We start from the raw sequence: 20621 nt of genomic DNA on the forward strand, positions 1-20621 counted from the left end.
AAAATGTGCATATAACCAACATAATAGGAACATAAATACAATAAACATATCAACCATCAAATCCATAAATACATCAATACCTTTACACATGAAAATCAAGGGAATGGATTTCTCATTAATGAATGCAATGAACCAACCAAAGATGGGACTACCACGTTCCACTCGACCATAGAATGGCTGAGCCAAATCTCTCTTCAACCATTCACCCCCGTGCCATATTCCAAGCATGAATGTGGGATCTCATAGAACACATCAATCAAAACTCATCCAGGGCTTCCAGAGGCCATCCACCTCAACCCATCAAATAGTGATTCCACCTCACGGTCAGACATCACCAAAAACCATCATCAGATTGGTCTCCATCCAAGCCTTCCAGGGCTTCCATAGTGTTTGTCCAACCAAGGCTTCCAGAAGTAGTAACTCAACCCATAGCTTATACACGGCTTCCAAAGCATTTGTCCAACCAAGGCTTCTAGGACTAGTAACTCAACCCACCAAGGGCATCCAGAGCTTTTTTCCAACCAGGGCTTCCAGGACTAGTAACTCAAGCCAAGTTGTTACAGGGCTTCCAAAACATTTGTTCAACCAGGGCTTCCAGGACTAATAACTCAAGAAAACATGAGAACCAACCAAACAAAGCAATGAAAGTAAACCCACTATCACCATGGATATCCATGAAATAGCAAGGCAAGGTAATCCATTGTTGAACCAGGCAATCCTCCATGACAATGACAGATCGCAACCAAGAAACCATATGCATATGCCATGCATTCCCAAAACTAGTGAAGAAATCATACATCCATCTCGGTACCTGCAAGAAAATATGATGTAGTTGTTGATGTTAATGCCTTCTCGCACTTTCCTACTCTTCATTTTCCTTCTTTCTCCAAGAATCCAAGTATGCCACACCCTCCAAGAGTGCTCCAAGAAAACTCTAAGTATCTAAGAGTATGAGAGAGACAGAATAATGAGAAAGCTCCAACACTTAACTAACAAAAGGTTACCAACTGATCCTTAAAAGCCTTTTTATGAATGAGGCCTCTATTTTCTTCATTTTCCATTATTTTCCTTCATTTTCCTCCTCACATTTAACCTGTGGCCTTTCACCTCCGTTTTTCTCCTAATTTCCATTATTTTCGTAAATAAATGTGCCAAAATGCCTTTTAATTCCTTAGCCAATACCCTTGCCAATTTCATTAGCCATAAACAATCAAATGAAGACCCCCTAGGATGCCTTGCCTAACATTTAGCTTGGAATAAGTGTCTCGGTCATCTGTGGTTATTGTTTTTAACATTTATTACATGGAATTTTCACCAAGACTATTACAGAACCCTCCCCCTTGGGAGACACCACCCTTGGTGTTCAATCACACATATACCTCAACAACCTACTGAAAGAATACATACTGCTCATGGAGCTTTATAACATAGCTCGATGCAGTATTTACAATGAAATACCTGTTCAAGACATAACATCATGACAACCTGACAACATACCGCATAGTGGAGCTTTATAACATAGCTCATTACGGTATTTACAATGATCATCTTGTTGATTGTCAATCCATATGACATCATAACATCATGATTACATAACCACGTGATAGCATAATAACATAACCGTAATAACATGACACCCATACTCGTTAGTGGAGCTTTATAACACAACTCGTTACGGTATTTACATCCATACACGGGTGCACATATAGCAACATCATCAAAACCATATATACCAAAACATGTGTCAAATCATATACCAAAACATATATCAAACATATACTAACATCATATAGCATATATCAAAACATCATAAGGCATATATGAAAACATCATATAGCATGTATCAACCAACATAAAGCATATATTGATCACCATAAAGCATATACTAAACAACATAAATCAAATAATAAACCATCATAAAGCATATACCAAGCCATCATAAAGCATATACCAAGCCATCATAAGAAAATACTAAACTACCATAATGCAACCACCAAACCATCATATCAAGTTGCTTTGGCTCAACTGGAAAATAAGGAAGGATACATGGCTCACATCTGATCAGCCATCTCCCATGTAGCTTCATCAGGCCCAAAGTGCTTCCGTTGCACTTTAACTTGCTCTATTGCTTGGCTTCGAAGCATGAGAAACTTTTTTTGAAAAATACAATGACGCTCCCGCTGGAATTCTCCATCTGGTTCCACCTACAATACAAACCAGTCAATCACATGATCAACATCCTTAACATACTTCTTAAGTAAAGATACATGGAAAACATCGTGGACTTTCACTCTTGGAGCTAGTGCAAGTCGATAGGCTGTTGGCCCAATCCTCTCAATGATACTGAAGGGTCCACAAAACCGTGGTGCCATCTTGGCACATGAGCCAATCCATAAGGAGCTCTTCTTCGATTTGATGTGCAAGTACACATGTTCCCTAACCTGGAACTCCTTGAACAACTAGTTCTTGTCTGCATAACTCTTCTTCTTATCCCGTGTTTCCTTGAGATTCTTTTTTATCACTTGCATCTCTTGTCCCATGTCTGCCAACATATATGGTCCAATCAATACTCTACTAACCAGATCACTCCAACTAATGGGAGTGTTAGAACTCCGCCCATACAACACCTCAAAGGGGTTCATCCTCAGTGACTCCTGATAACCATTGTTGTATGCAAACTCAACCAATGAAGATACTCTTCCCACTTCCTGTGCTGATGCATAACATACATCCTCAACATTTCCTCCAATATCCTGTTGACCCTCTATGTTTATCCATCTATCTGCAGATGATAAGCTATTCTGAAGGCCAACACTGTGCCCAAACCTACAAATAACTCCTTCCAAAACTTGGAAGTGAACTTCGCATCCTTGTCTGACACAATCTTCTTCGAAACACCATGTATTCTAACCACATCTCAGATGAATACATGTGCCACATCACTAGCTGAGAACATAGACTTCACCGGAACAAAGTGTGTAACCTTTGTTAACCTGTCCACAATGACCATGATGGAATCATGCTGCTTCACTGTCTTCGGCAACCTTGTGATGAAATACATGGAAATGACCTCCCATTTCCACTCGGGAATAACGATCAGCTGTAGCAGTCCACCTGGATGTTTGCACTCTGCTTTCACTCGCTGACAGTCGAAACATCTTGCCACAAACTTTGCTACATCCCTCTTCATATTTGGCCAATAGTAATATCTCTTCACTGTTGTGAGTGTCTTCTGATAACCTAGGTGACCTGAATAAGGTTTCGCATGAAATTCCCTCAAGATTACCTTATTGAGCTCACTACTATCTGGTACATATATCCCATCTCAGGACCTGACGAATCCCTCTGTTGTAAAACAATAGTCCATGCCCTATGCACCTGCACCTATACCTGTACCTGTACCTATGCTTTTATTTGTACTGCCACCTGTACCTATACCTGTACTATCACCCTGCTACAACCTATGCACAATCTCCATATACCTGACATCCTGCTATCCTAAGATCCTATCTTGTAAGTCTGTCCCATAGGAGCTCATAGTTTCCAAGTGATGTACTTGTACCCATCTGTTGAGAGCATTTGTCACCTTATTCTCTTTACCCTTGATGTACCTGATCTCGAAGTCGAATTTGTTGATCGTGGACAACCATCTAGCCTGTCTGGCTTTCAAATTCGGCTCATCAAACAAATATCTCAACCCAATGTGATCACTCATAAGCACAAACCGCTTGCCAAGAAGATAGTGTCTCCACATCTTCAATGCATTATAATCGTTTCCAACTCAAGATCATGCATGGGATAGTTCTGCATGTGCTCGTTTAGTTTCTGGGACTCATAACATATCACATGTCCATCTTGCATAAGGACTCCACCAAGCCCTTTCTTGCAAGCATCTGTACACACTACAAACTCTTTGTTTGGATCTGCAATCTGTAGCACCAGTGCATGTGTGAATAACTCCTTAAGCTACTCAAAGCTAGTCTCACACTTTGTGGTCCATTCGAACTTCTTACCTTTCCTCTGCAATGATGTAATAGGATAAGTAATTTGCCAGAATTTCTTGATGAACCTCCTATAATAGCCTGCTAGACCCATGAAATATCTCACCTCATCCACATTCTTAGGATCTACCCACTCCATGATGGCCCTTATCTTCTCTGGATCTACAGTAATACCTTCCTTGGAGACAACATGTCCCAAGTAGTGTAGCTCAGTCTAAAAGAAACTACATCTTGCTGAGCTTAGCATACAACTGATTCTCTCTCAACAACCTCAATATTGTTGCTAAATTCTCGGCATGCTCTTCCTCATTTTTAGAATATACCAATATATCATCAATGAACACAATGACAAACTTGTCAAAATATGGATGCAACACACTATTCATCAAACACATGAATGTAGTTGGAGCATTAGTTAAGCCAAATAGAACAACAAAAAACTCATAATGCCCATACCTGTTCCTAAACGCAATCTTGTATTTGTCCTCCTCTTTGATGCATCCCTGATGGTATCCGAATCTCAGATCAATCTTTGAGAACATGGTTTCTCCCTTCAGTTGATCAAACAAGTCATCAATCCTTGGCAAAGGGTATTTGTTCTTGATAGTCACTTTATTCAACTGCCTATAGTCAATACATAATCTGAGGGTACTATCTTTCTTTCTCACAAAAAATACCAGTGTGCCCCAAGGTGATACACTTGGCCTAATGTATCCCTTGTCCAACATCTCCTTCAACTGCAACTTTAACTCAACCAACTCAAGTGTACTCATCTTGTAAGGTGCTTTCAATGTTGGGGTTGCCCCTGACACTAATTCGATAGAAAAGTCTACCTCCCTATGAGGTGGAAACTTTGTAATGTCCTCAGGAAATACATCCCTGAACTGTTGTAAAACTGGGTAAATGTTTAAGACAACTGCATCCTCAAACTCCTTACCCTTATCACTAGAAATATGCATTATAAATAGCTTGCACCCTTTCCTATGGCTACACTTTTCTTGCATAGTTGTCACCATCCTAACTGATGTGGTTTTCTTATTACCTTGCAAAACTCTTGGTTCCCCATTGTCATCAACACATTAAATAGATTTTTCATAGCAGTCAACCTTGGTTCTATGTAGATACAACCAATCCATGCCCAATAACATATTGTATGAACCCAACGGTAAAACATTCAAATGTGTTGTGGTAGGCATACCATTTAAGTCAAATGTGCAAGCTCTTACCCAATGATGAAATTGCTTCTTCGTACCTATATCCAACTGAACTAACCAAGACTCTGCATGAAATTCCTTACTAAAACCACACTTATCCATCAAGTCAAGACTAACATAGCTATAATTAGATTTAGGGTCAATCAAAATAGAAATAACTTGATCACAAAGCTTACCATCCATCTCAATGATAGATGCCTGGTGTTCTGCCTGCCCATTGTCCGCGGCTAAGTAGATACAAGGAATATTATGCCCAACATCTCCAACAGTCTACGCCTCATATGCACTGTATATCTGGGGTCTACCACCTTGATTCTGTGGGTAATCTCTCCCGCGATGGTCTTTGCCGCAAGTCCAACACTCTGTGGGATTCCAACCTCCATCCTTGTTCTTCTCTTCAGCTCTATGTCCATGTCCTCTATCTGATGCATTGAACCTCCTAGGTGGTCCACCATTCTCCTTGTTATCTGTACTTTGTGACCCTGCCCGCTTTTTATCCCATTTGCCTTTGTGCCTTTCATTACCTCTCCAAACTGGCTTAGTCTCAATTCTGACTTCGGTTTCTCATAGCAACGCTTTAGCTTTCGAATGGCCTCCTCCAATGATCTAGGCTCATCAAATTCAATCTTATCTTTAAATGCAACTGGTAACCCACTAATAAATCTCAAAATCTTAGGTTTCTCCTCCTTGAGGTAAGGCACACACCTCAACAATTCCAAGAACTTACTGGTGTACTCATCATCTGTCATGAATCCCATCTTTAGTTCATAAAATTCCTTTTCTTTGTCATCAAAGTACCATTCAGAAAAATACTTCTTCTTGAATAGCCGCTCAAATTCACCCCAAATTATATCTTCCTCATCTCCGTCTCTAACATTCTTCACATCTTTCCACCGGATGTCTGCTTTACCTTTAAGACTGAAAGTAGCTACTCTAGATTTCATGTTCTCTAAATAATCATGCAACCTAAAGAATTTCCTCATGCCACACAACCATGCCTCTGCATCATGTGATCTCTTTATCTCTCCATCAAAACTAGGTGGCTTTTCCCTCTTAAATTCATCTGACAAATACTGCTTATCACTCCTCCTATAAGGATGATACCGATGATTATTGTAGTGCCTATTAGAATCAAAACTAGAATCATACATGTGTCCATCCCTTCTCCTCTTCGGAGTGTTAGGGTCCTATAATAATATGATTCATAATTTTGAATTGGTTATGATTAGTCTTGTAATATTGTACATACTTTTGCTTTCTGCAAAAAATTTTCCCATATTAAAATAAAAAATGTAAAGAGGGTGAAGTCCTAAAAGAAAAATTAAAGGACTAATAAAAGGAAAAGAGATAAAAAAATAGATTCTGAAAGTGATGCAAATTCAAATGCCACTACTTTTTACATTACTTTGCAAAATAAGATTGTGTGCAGCTTGTCAAAATTTCCACAATCCATGATGGTCAAAAAGTTTAATCTTGATTCATTCATGCCTTAAATTTCATGTTGATAGATAGAGAATAAAGATCTAGCCAAACTGTTTAATCTTGGTAGATCAGTAGTTAGGTAGAGAATAATAATGAGCTCAACAGTTTATTCCGAGCCATTGGAAAGTCATAAGGTTAGAATTAGATAGTTTTCTTACAAAAGAAAAATAAATAAAGGGTCAGCAAGCTCAAATGCACCTAGTAAATGAAGAAAAAAAGTTAGGATAAATGATGGGTAGGCAGAAGCAGTTTTCACAAGGCATGGAAAGCATCAATTGCCTTATTTCATATTACTAACTTCCTTCCAAACTCATTTACCCCTTGTAAAAATATCCCTTCCCTTCATTTTACCTTTTCCCTTATTTCATCTCATTTTCCCTTGTAAAATAACCCTTTTTCCCTTTATTTTACACCCTCCCCTACACATTTCCTTTAAAACCCACTAAAACCCCCTTAACCTAAGTTTAGATAATTAAAATGTATCAGGCCCCATTGAAAAACCCTCCCCGATACCCTTTTAACTCATATCCCTAGTATATTTTTTCCCCGCATACCATTTCATTAACCCCCATTTTCATTTGATAAACTATAGTTTATTTTATTAAATCCCCGTTGTAATATCTTCCTGGGTCCCACATTTTATTAACCCTTATTGCATATATTAATTCACCATATTTACTTTTTAATTAACTATATTACATTTTAATTAACCTGACCCCGCACCCCGACTCATCCCTCGCAACTTTGCCACTCGATAACCCTCCGATCACACACCTCTAGATCCAACAGCCCGCATTCCATATCACACGCTCTGACGTCCGAATTTTAACATCACAAAAGTATGCGAGATAAGTTATTTTCCCCGCCCACCTTTTTGCTACGTGGCAGCCCCACGTTATATCGCATCCTCCAAAATAATACCACCATACCACTTTTGAGCGTGCGATAAACCACCTTACCGCCTCCTCGCATCAGATGAAACCGCCTTGCTATTTAAATTTAACCTCGCACCCATAGATTAACCACTATTGGTTAAAAATGAAAGAAGTCGCCCTTTCCAATCTTTTCACTATTATTCTGTTAAGGATTGCAGAAAATAACCTCCGCTGACCTATTCTAAAGTTCCAAAATATCTGCTGAATTATTTTAAGCCATTTACAACTAGAATTCAAACTTTTAGTACCAGAAGACACTGCCGACTCCGATTTGAAGCAGTATAAATGACCATTGAATCCTCAGAAAGCCTCCATTTCCCGCATAGAATCCTTCTGCATACCAAAGCTTCATTTTCTAGGTATTCCTGAAGTGTCGAAGGCCTGTACTTAAGCTTTGCACAACATTTCTAATAGGTTAATCGATTGAACCAATTTAAAAGTCTTTCTGAACTAAAGAAAGCCATTATTTCATCCAAAACCCTTTTTGCAGATTGTATTCATCTTTTCACACTATTCCAGAGGTCTTAAGCCTACTTCTTAAGCCAGATAGTGATAAATTGAATAAAATAAAAAAATCTATGGCTTCCCAAATTATTCTGAATGCAAAACCCCCACAAACTCCTCACCTAGATATTAACCACCTCCCATTGACCGATAGATATTTCCAGGTCAAATACACAACCTCCCCTAACAATCTGTTAAAACTCCACTGTTGGAGCAAAGATAAATTCCTCAACCAAAATGATGATATTAAACTATGGGAGTCAAATTTACCCAAATACATGTTCCCACAGGTATAACAGTTTCTTGAAATCATCCGCCTATGCCACCTCTGCTATTTCCCAAGTCAAAGAGCCATAGTCTCTCCTAACCAACAAATTTTGTTCACAATCACTGCAGGATCAATAAATGAAATGTTACAGATCCAACCAAAGCCTAATGAAGACCCATTTTCTATTGAAAACCTAATTGATTCGTACTTAAAGTTGGACCTTCCCAAGAGATCCCAAAATTTTTAGACTTTCCTCCTAGAAAAAACTCAAGTTCCTACAGGCAACCCTCCATATTCTACCACCATTTTCTCTTAGAGAACCAGACAGATTGTAACCATGCTATCATGTATTCTAGGATATACTACTAATGAACATGTAAATGAACCTATACTTGGCTTCCTTTCTATTTTTTGCCCGGGCAACCCTCTAGCGACAGTTTTCAATTTTGGCCAATTCTTAGTAGACAGAATACATGATCAATTGATTAGATTTCTAGATGAAAGAGTATTCAAATACTCTTCAGTATTGTTCCATATGTTTCTATATTTCCAATCAGAAAGGTTTACAGTTAACATCCAAAAACTGGACACTAAGGGCAATCCTAGATCTGTTATCTTTTGGACACCCTTAATCCGAAAATATTCCACTGATTTCAGCTACAAGGATTTCATTGATTCATTTGTTCACCCAGTTGTTAACATGCTAAGCAGTAGCAATCAACCCAAGGTCAGTGATGAAATAAAGAAATTTTTACAGTTGTCAAAACACAGTAGAACAGGAGACTGGTATTTATACCAGAACTACACTAAAATTAGGGTGTATGGATGTCAACTCACTCCATATAAGCTACCCAAATATCTCCCCATGAGGATATTTGCACTAGAATATATCAGGCAGATCATAAATTCAAATGATGTTAAGTTTCTATCAGCCAAGAAGAAAACATAGTTTAAAATCAAGAACCATCTTGGTCCTTTTATCTGCAATAATAGGGAGGCTAGAGAGGAAGCAGAAAGATGTTTACAAGAAATGAAGTTCAATTATAGTTTCAAATGGCAATATGATCCTTTGGGCGTCATAAACAAACTGAGACTCAAGTTTAAATTGAGCCCTTTTATGCATGATTCCAAGCCAAAGATTGAAAGATATGCCAACCAGTCAGAGTGGTTGGAAAACACCTTACTGGATATGGAGGAGCAGATGGATACTAGTTCCATTCTACATACTCCAGCCCTACAGGACAGAAATGAAAAAAGGACTAGAGAAGAAGGTTCTTGCTCAAACAAAGATACAACAGATAACAAATTTGAAATGATGTATAGAAAAAGAACAAAGCTAAATCCAGTAAATGAGCAAGAAGAAGTAATTGATACAATTGAGATCATTGATACAGACACTGTAATTAAAGAAAATGCACTTCCATCAGTTTCAAAGGAAACTCATCAGCCTTCAACTTCTAGTGCTCAGATCATCAGGAAGCAGCATAGTATTGAGGTATCTTCTTCAAGTAAACCAATAGACAAAGAAATAGCCATCAAAGAAAGATACAAAGATATTAAGGCCAAAAATGAAGAAATAAAAGTTGAAATATATTCACAGTACTTGAAGCAGACTCCTGGCAGCCATAACAAATTACTTTCTGCATTTGATTATAAGACAGGAAAAATGTAGATGACCTTTTTGCAGCCCACAGTACAACATCCTAAGTCATCAGCGGATTACAAAAATATAGATTATGAGATTCATGTCAAATATGTTCATCCTATAGACCAAATAGAATTTCATAAGCAAACAGGAGAAATGCTATACTCAACTATGACCGACAAATCTATGAGTGTACAAAAACTACAAAATTCTCTAGAGAATATCAAAGCACAGTTAAATCTAAAGAAGGCATCCTCACAAGCTAAAGATAATAGAATTAAATCCCTTGAAGATTTGGTTATTGAAGTGGGATATGATCCAAAAAATGTCAAAGGTGCAAAAGAACTCATTAAGAAAAAGAATGCAGACATTGTTGCATTGAAGAAGCAGCTAAAATTACCTCCTACTGAACATCCACAAACCAAGGAAGTTCTAGAGAATCAAAACCAAAAATATGAGATGATGAACCTCATTCTTCAGTTAACTACTCAATTAACAGAAATGGAAAACGAGATGGATAAGTTAGTACAAAAGAAAAAGGCCAGCATGGAAGCAGTTACTGTCACTACTATTCCTATAGTTACTACAGCAATTCCTTCTACTTTAGCAGCTTCAACAGCCACAACAGTTCCAATAGCTATAGCACTTCCCACTACATCAACAACTACATTAGTTACAAAAATCATCTACAGCAGAAACTCATCCTTGTGATGAAGCAGGGAAATTAATCAAAGCTATACAGGATATGTCCATCCAAACAAATGAAATAAATAGACTAAAAGATCAAATAAAAAGTCTAGAAGATGAAAAGAAGTTAGCACAAATCATGCATAAAAATGAATCACATAAGTCAAACAGATTAACTAAGAGAATACAGAAGTTAGAGAAAGAATTGACATTGAAAGAACCCAAGAAAAACAGCAGTTGTGGGCCAATATCCTTAACTCTGTTAATGATATTTGGCCATCCATCCAAGTCATCTTTGAGTAGAAGGATTTAATCAAGGAAGCAACTGAAGTTATTCAAAAAGTTAAGTAAGAACGTGGTAAGAAGCCAGAGGAGGCCAATGAAATCATTAAGTTTCTTAATTCCAAGAACAAACAGGAATTGGAAGAGATTGGCATAAGTGACAAGACCGAAAAAATTCTAGAAGTGAAAAAGGTAATCTCTAAGAGGAACTTGATGGTACAACTTGAAGACAAGTGTCAAAACATGGAGTTGGAAATAACTAGATTTATGGTGAAATTTGATGTTTTGAGGCAGAAATGTCTGCCTAATCCATTGGTGATTAATGACAGGTTGATGAAGCATGAAGACTATGATAAGAAAATCAGAGAAGTGGTAAAGGAACAAGCAAACAATTCAGCCATGAAAGGAATTCCAACGGGAAAAGTGCTCTATCAGACTTTTAAGAATCTCTTTTACCTCCAGCATGAGGTAAAATATATCTTTATCAACGAACCCACATTTGCAAAATACACAGAGGCTGATGAAATCTTCAGAAGAATGGTAAATATTAAATTTCCAGATGCAGAGTCTTGGGAAAATTTGAATGATTTACAGTGCAAAAGAAAGGTAAAATAGTAAAGAGTAACAGATTAGTTAAGTTAAAGAGTATCAGATGAAAGAAAGAGTTTAAAAGTCAAAAACAGAGTTTAAATATAAATCCAACATAAAAGACACTCAACATCATAAAAAACAGCTTGCGTAGAGCAACAGTAAAAGAGAGAAAGCAGCAAAAGATCAAAACAACAAAATCAATAAAAGCAGGGATGGATAGCCTTTAGTCTCCTAGGTGTCTCTATCTTCTTGCATGAAGATATTTCTTTTTCCTTGAATAATTCCTAAATCAATTTAGGATATTTTGTAATAGTTTTTTGTATAAATACTTCATAATTTGAAGTATTGTGTGTGGATTCCTTAACATTTATATAGTGGAACTCATCTACAACCTAAGGGTTTATTGTACCATTTTCAAGTCAACAGACTGGACAAGTAATAAAGGCATTGCATTATAGGATTCATGTGTTGGGCAACTTCAGTGAAGTATCTTTCAATTGTTCAAATTGTTATTTTCTTAAGTATTCCATAACCTTGTAGGTTTTCCAAATTTAAATGTTATAACAGGAATATTATTGCAGAATATGTTTAATTACACTTTGTTCTGAGTTGTTATTCATTTTGATGTTTTCTTCTGATATCTGGTTTAGAGAACTCTTAATTTCCCTCTGATCCCAATTGATTCTCTTCATCCTTCTTCATTATCTGGTTTAAGGAATTCTTAATTGCTCCTTGATCCCGACTGAAAACCACTTCACCCTTCAGCCTAAAAGATTTGAATTTGCTCAGCTACCTTGCCCTGTGGACACTTCCTTTACAACTTGATTCAGTCTTATCTTCTTGACACATTGAATCCATAGCCCAATGGAAAATAAACAGTCTTCTATCCATCTAAGTCAGTAATTCCACCAACAAATAAAATGAAAACCAAATCAAGCTTACATAACTAGCCTAAAATCAATTAACTCAAAAAAGTTAAATCATTAAGAGAGAGACCTCTCTGAGCGTTAGGAATGTTATATCCTGATCTCAAAAGTAGGTTTGTAGTTTCCTCTGATATTTGTTTTTAACACATTGAACAACCCTTGGAAATTTTGGAGTGATAACATAGTGGCGACCATACTGGGGAATTCAGTCCCTTGTTAAAATCAATCTTAAAGGAGACAATTTTTCCTTATTTTTCATCCTAAGGTTGAAAATGATTGCTCCAGATCATCCTTATAAGTTAAAATTCTGGCTTCTAAGAGAACATACTATACCAGGGCTCAGCCTGATCCACATATTGCTACAATTGTTGATGATCCTGACAGAATTTTAAGAAAACCAAGAAAAGTAGAAAGTCAAGAAAGCATCAGTGAGCTAAACAAAGTAAATTCACTTCCTAAAGAGTTATCAAACTTAGAGGATTTTTAATTTGATTTATCATTTGAGAATTCTTTGTTTCGTACCAAATATGAAAATTTAGTCCATGATACTGTAATAGACCCTACTTTTATTCAATTTATTGAATCAAAGAAGAATACTATACATCCTGATTTAGATCAACATGTTCTAGACACTTTTGAAAAACTTGATGCTTTAACCTCAACTTTGATAAGGCACATAGATGAAGCCTATTTTCAACAGTCAATTGAATTAGCTGCCCTAACTGTTGCTACTCCTAAACTCTCTACAGAATCTTCAGAAACTATAAATACAACTTCATTTAGTACCACCTCACCTATAATATCCACCACAGTTCATTCCACAAAACCATTCATACCTAAACTTCCTCTCCAACCTAACATTTCAGCTTCATTTTCAAGCCTTCCAAGTTCATCTTCAAGCACCACTACTCTACCTCCCAGTCAAACCAAAGCCTTAGCCATGGCAGACAGATATGCACCTTTGGCCTTAAGGGCCCCTTTACATCCTATGCCACAGGATTACCAGAGTAAAATTGTTCAGTTTGATGGTACTGGTCAGTATACTGCTCAACAACATGTAAACAAAATGACATATTATTTTGAGTTACATGAAGTTGATGAGGTTGATGTACAAATGAGATTATTTGCACAAACACTAGTAGGGGATGTTAAAAAATGGTTTAAATCTTTACCTGCTGACCATATTATTGATTTAGCTAGTTTCCACCAATTGTTCATAAATAGGTGGGAAAGAAAGAAAAACCCTCTCCAGATATTATCTGAATATGAGAACATTAGGAGATCTCCTAGTGAATCTGTTCAAGATTACTGCACTAGGTTTAACAACATTTACAATGCAATTCCAGTGAACATCAAACCTCCACCAGACTTGGCCCTGATTAAATTTCCAGATGGATTTGATGCTGACATGTCCTATCAATTAAGAGAAAGAAACCCTCCAACTTTAGAATAGATGTAGAGTGATGCAGTTAGTGTAGAAGCTAACTTGTTGGTTAAAAGAGCTAGAATGAGGAATGAGAGGAGAGTTACCATTAAGGAAGAACCATCCACTTCAGATGTTAAGATAGATAGTTTAGCTAAAAGTTTATAAAAGTTAATGGATAGATTAGAGAATATGGAAAGAAAACCTCAGTGGGAAAATCAACAAGGACCTCAAATCAGAAACCCTAACTTTAGGAAAAATCATAATACTGGAAAATCAAGAGAAGGCACACCCAATCAACAAATCGGGCCACCTTTCCAGGAAAATTATGATGAAGGTTCACAACAACTTGAAGAAGACCAGGACACCCAGATAAACTTGATGGGAGTAAACAATGAAGATGCCATTTTTCTTACCCATGAAGAACATGAATTGTACATGTTACAATAATTACAATTAGAATTTGGAGAGTCCTTTGACTACAAACAAGGCTATGAATCTACTATCTATGAAGTTCACAAACAATATAGCCTTAGAAGCAAAAAGAACATAGAAGTTCCTACTAAGAAATCAGTCCAAACCCAAACTAAGAAAGTAACAGAAGCTCCTGTGACCAAAGTTATAAAAATTCTACCTAGAGGAACTCATGAGGCTTCCAACCCAAAAATTGTAGACTTAACTTCAGCTAAAACTCAAACTTCAACTGCTACTCAAACTATTCCAAACAAGAAAATTGAAAACAAAACTATTGAAACACAAACCGAATTGCCAAGTGCTGGTAAAAAAGACAAAAACACACAGACCCAAATTGCTAAGGATGAAATCATTCAACTAGGTGTTATAGACATTTTTGTGCCTCGCGACATGGAGCATGAAATGTCAATAATTACAGGGATCCTCAGTTCCTAAACATGTTGTTCTTACCCCTAAAAGAACAAGGTCATCAAACCACAGCACTTCCAATCAGTTCTCCACCTGAAAACACTTCAAAACAGGCTATTTTTGGATCATGTCAGCTGCTCCACTGAGCATCTGCGCTGGAATGCAACTGCTCCTCCTTGTACCTGCGCTGGAAGTCAAATCTAATGAAGGCTACCTGCGCTGGGCGAGATTGGCCAAGTGGCATAGTCATTCTGCAAGGTGTCAACTGCCCAGGAAGCTTCCAAACTGACACTTGGTTCATGAGATTCGCCCTGTGATGAGTAAGAGGTACTTGATCACCATGTGTAAGCAAGGATCTCCAAGTGGACTCAAGAACTAAAGATTAACTGAAGAGGGAGAGGACACTAGTCAGCTCTATGCCAGCCTCAAGCTGACTCATCCTCTCTTCTTCTCTCCTATATATAGAGCTCTTCTATGAGGTCTAAGGGGGCTGGAATTTTGTGCAAAGCAAGGAAGTGTTGTTGGTTTACAGTTAGAGCTATTGGGTGATTGCTTTTATAGAGGTGAAGAGGAGATTTCTTGCTGCTGGGGAGGTGCTGCTGGATTGGAGCCATTGATGGTTGTAACCTTCTCAGAACCCTGTTACTTTTATCAATAAAGCTTTGAATGTTCTCCTATATACTTGTATTGCATTGATGTATTGTATTTACTTGTATATTTGATTCACTCTAATCCATGCATCAGTTATGAGTACATGTATCTTGTAGTTTTCTTCTCTCTGTTGTGCAGGATCTGTGTGTAGCTGGACCGGCAAAGGGAGCAAGGAGCTGGGAACAAGAGACAAAGAGAGAGGATAAGGATCGACAAAAGCGAAAGACACCGGTTGGTTAATCTTTTCTTCCTTCTCTCTGTACTTTCATAAAGGAAAACATTAAAGCTTTACTTTCAGTTGTTGCTAAAGACTGTCACCTTTAGAGTAGGGATAGGGTCATCCGAGTCGGATACTTTTCCCCACAACAAACTGGCGACTCCGCTGGGGAACCTAGTATCTTGTTGGTGTTTGTAGTATTTTGCTATTCATTTCTTGAAGAAAAGAGTACCAAATCGAAAAGCTTTTGACTATATCAAAAGCGAAGTAGAGGGGCTGCTACTCTTGCTCATTTGCTGAGCAAATTCAAGATTTGAAGAGCTTATCTACAAAAGACTCTTTACTCTTTGTGATAGCTTTTCATCCTCTTGATCATCCCTTAGCCTGTACTTGACCTATAGCTTTTTATTTCAGCAAAAACAGTGCATTTTTGAGCTTTTTATGACCCGGAATTCCTTGTAAACGCAACTCTCGTGTCTCAGTGCAGGCTGTCCACAGGCAGTCTGCATTTCAGCGCAGGTACTCCCTTCGGGAACTGCGCTGAGAGTCAAACTGACAGACCAGAGCCTGCGCTGGTCCAGTTAGCCAGTGTCTTGCTAAGGTTTCCCTTTGTGTCTGAGCCCTGTTTTCACTGATTTTTTGCTGATTGCTTGCTGGTCATTGTACTTGCTGTAAATCATTCTCCTTGACATTATTCCGCCTCAGTTGTGTGATGAAACTGTGAATGTTCTTTTAGTATTTCTTGTTTCAGTTACAGTTTCCCATTGTGAAAAGCGAACCAGTATAGCTGTGGCCTCTTAGATCCTGAACTGTAAAAGTGTCTTTGTGATCTTAAGAGCTAGTTTTATTACTGTTCATGGCTGTTTGAGTTTGTTCGTTTTTCATTTTATGGTTTGAATCTATACATTTCCAGTGTCTAAACAAGTCGATCTTAAGGTGTCTTTTGATTTTGGACAAGCTTGTTTACTTTCGCTCGAAATTAGATTCAAAGTTATACAACAGTTTCCTTTTTGTCTTACATCAACATTAAGGAAAAAGAAAAGAAATATCTGCATTGTGCATTTTGCATTTGACTGTGTGCTTGACGATTTAGGAAAATTTGCATTTTAGTGTGTGTTCTATGATCTGTGCGAAAAGTTGTGTCTTTCTTTTCCCTCAGTAGATTAAGGTTTTCAAAGTTGAAAGATTGAAAAGTTTTGCTTCTCATCTTAGATTGCATTTAGGAAGTTGTATATATACATCTCGTGGTGATCCTTAAAGGCAAACTGCTAAGCAAGATCAACATTAAAATAAACCCAATTTACATAACAACGCTTTGTAACATAACGCAAACATCTAGAGGTCTAGGTAGAGACGTGTTCCGGCGTCGTTAAACATAGTGACTGTCGATCTCTACGAAGGTGGGTGATTCCTCCTGAGAGTCGGTGGCACTAATACGGACTTATGCTCCCGCGTACCGTCGCGTATATTGGGAGACCCCTATAGGCATTTATCCTTTATCCTTAGGAAGCCGTGTCGGCCGCCCTACTGATCGCGATGCAGTGAACACAGCATTCACGAAGATCGACCACCCGTACCGTAAAACGTATTCTGTGGTTTCGCGAAAGGTTTGGCACACCCTCTGCCTAGATCTCCAGAGCAGTTTCTTTTGGCCTTTTTCAAACTCTATAACTGAAAAAGTCCAACCGAGAATTTGTCACTTCGGGCTCGTTAATACATCGAAGGCGACTAGAGTCATCTTTAGCTTTTTCTCGACTCTTAAAACATGAAAAAGCAAGTTTGTGTCTAAAAGCGTCGTTAATAAAATTTATTTTAAGCGGAACATAATCACCTGTTATTCCCACGTTGATCTTTCAGTCGAAAAGTATGGAGCCCACCAACCAAGGAGGTAACCTTGGCGGAAGTCCAAATCCCTTCTCCTCTTGGGGAGATGTTGGTGCGCCTCATATGGCAACATTGTCACTTCCAGGATTGACAATTGGCCTACCTGTATGGCTCTTTTCGACTAATGTAGTCCAGATCGCCACTAATCCTGAGCAGTCGAATCAACAGTCAGAACAGTCTAGAACTACCCACCAGCCTTCCACTTCTTACAATACTTCCTCTGATCCTTCATCTTCGCAAGGTAGAGTTGGCAAGAGTCAACCTCCCAAGGAGAAGAAGGAAAAGAAGAAGAAAGAAAAGAAGCAGAAGGGGCCTATGGCGAAGGCGACTGGGGGCAAGCAAAAGACAGCTGACAAAAACCCACACACTGCACCGACCGGGCCTAAATCGCCATGTGTCATTTGCAAAGGGACCCACTTCCATCGTGATTGTCCTTGTATTCCCCGGATACTAAGGGACTGGTCCCCCAGGTTGCACAATCCGGTAGCATCAACCTCTGGTAGTCATGTTGATTGCAGTCCATCAACCAGCGAGAGTGAAGGACGAAAAGGGAGACCAAGATCACCCTGTATGTTGTGTGAAGGCGATCACGCCATTCACCGATGTCCATTCTTAGATGAGGCGAAGAGAGTTTTGGAAGATCGTCCGGTATCACCGTTACGACTTCCTCCTGGATACCAAAAACTCGTGCCTAATCCCTCGATAGTTGAAAATCCAGCTGGCCCGCTCAAGTGGTCAGCTGAAGCGTCAGTCACTGAAAATGAACCTACTGAATCCAGACCGGACGAAAGTCCAAAGGTCGATACGGCAGTTGACCCGGTTCTACCTTCAGAAGTTTCATCTTCGAATGACACCGTCGCCGAAGAGTCATCTTCATGCGACACCCTCACTGAAGAGAATAAGGATGACACCATCCAGGTTCTTTTCATCAGCACCGACTCTGATGAGCGTCAGGGCAATGCGCCCATTCCTTTATCGCAAGAAGGAACATCATCAGGGTCATATCCGGCCGTATATTCGGTCCCACCACCAAGCAACCTGGTTGTATCCTTTGATTGGAATCAACTAGGCAGACCCCGGTTACCAGCCAGTGTACCATTCAAAATCATTGTCCAGATCTATAGAATGATCATGGCTGGTACTATCATTGATGAAGGGGCGTCTGTGAGTATCCTTTCCTCTGTTGCTTGGAAAGCACTGGGTTCCCCGGCGCTTTTACCTGAGTTAAGAAATCTCTTAGATTTTGATAAAGGAACCAGTCGACCATTAGGAATCCTCCCCAATGTGCCTGTTACATTGAAAGGGAAGACCGTTAATTTGAACGTGATGGTCGTCCAAGGACCCTTGGATTATAACCTACTCCTTGGGCGGGACTATATTTATTGCATGGGAGCGATAGTCTCCTCACTCTTTAGAGTAATGTGTTTTCCACACGAAGGAAGGATGGTCAAGCTCGTAGACCAACTTTCGTTTCCGGGATCTCGCATCGCAAATAGTCAAATACCATTCCTAAATGGTCTGTTCACTCAAGATTCGCCTCCGCCCCCAGTCCTCCTTCCCGATGAGTGCGAGTGATTCGGAAAGAAAGACTGGAACCCAGGGGGCATGCACCCTGGTCTGCTTCGGGCAGAAGAAACCCTGGGTATAAAGTAGAATTTCCGTAGAAGAATATGACTAGTCCGTACCCCGTCCGTGGATGGAAGAGGGGTTGTTCTGGAATAGTATTCTTTTGTTAAAGTTATGTGTTTGACAAAAGAGTCATTCACCTTTGTCTAAATAGGTGGGCACTGCCCAAGTAGGAATTCCCTTTATTGCGACAAGTAGTAGCCATCTTTGAATTCAAGCCTCGCCCATTAAAACATATGTTTTGAAGGATAAGCAGGGGCAGCCTGCAAAGAAGGGGACTATATTGTTGTGACAGAGGGTAACCATCTTTGGACAACCCAATGATAGACACCGCCGAAGAAAGAGATTGATTTGCGGCAGCGAATAGAACCCTCTTCGGATAATAAGAAAGAGGCAAGCCTCCCTCAATAATACCAATGTTTTGTCTTTGAGTAGTGTTCTTCTCTTGTCACAAATAGTTGTTCGTTAAAAGTTGGGCCGACAGGAAGACAAGTACCGCGTAAGACCCCTTAAAATAACGAGAAGACTAGTATCGTTAACATTAGATTGGCAAGATGACAAGTAACTGTGAACACCCAAAGAAAAGCAGAAGTAGGGGAGAGGAGGGGCAGCCTCGAAATTCTGTCCTACGCCTGGGGGCATGCAAACTTTTGGAATGTAAGCAAGGGACGACTATTTATTTTTTTAAATTTTTAGGTCCTCCCTTTAAACCCGTAGGTCTAACCCTTTAAACTTGTAGGATTAGCCGTTTCCGACCTTACATGAAGAAAGCCTGTGGGGCAAAGGTAAAAACTTGCCAAAATTGGAGCATAGCTTCGTGAGATAAAGCTCCTTAAAAAATAGCTATCTCACAAGAGGCGTTCTTATTATGACTGGTATATCGAGCAGTTTTAGCACATAGTTCATGCTCGTTAAAAAATAAACGCAAGATCCGAGCAGTTTTAGCACATAGTTCATGCTCGTTAAAAAATAAACATAAGTTTATGAGCAGGCTTTCCTTTAGAGTTCAAGCTCATTCAGAAAAAACGAACCGGTAAATAACCTTTTGAGATCGTAAATTCATCAGCCATAAAAGCCTTGGTCGTGTTTGTGCACCGTCACCTCCACTGTTCATTTGGCCGATCATTCACCTCCATTTGTGTGTTTACCTCTTTTGAGAAACAGCTGCGAAGAGTGATTTCACCTAGCCATCCTTGTGACACTGCCGTGATTGGAAAATTCCAACCTGTACCTGGAATCTGCTGCTATCCCTGTTTATCACTCGTTCCTCAAAAGACGAGTCTTCTTTGAGCTCTTTTCACTGACTCGTAAAATATGAAAAGTTTGTCGAGTTTTTGCCTTCCAGCTCGTTAAACGACCGGAACGCTATCCCTCCTCTAGATTTTAATCTTTTTGGACCTGAG

Source organism: Pinus tabuliformis, chromosome 4_2 (genome assembly GCF_031772625.1).
Source record: "Pinus tabuliformis cultivar Carrire ecotype Pingquan chromosome 4_2, CPIR1, whole genome shotgun sequence".
Taxonomy (NCBI): Eukaryota; Viridiplantae; Streptophyta; class Pinopsida; order Pinales; family Pinaceae; genus Pinus; species Pinus tabuliformis.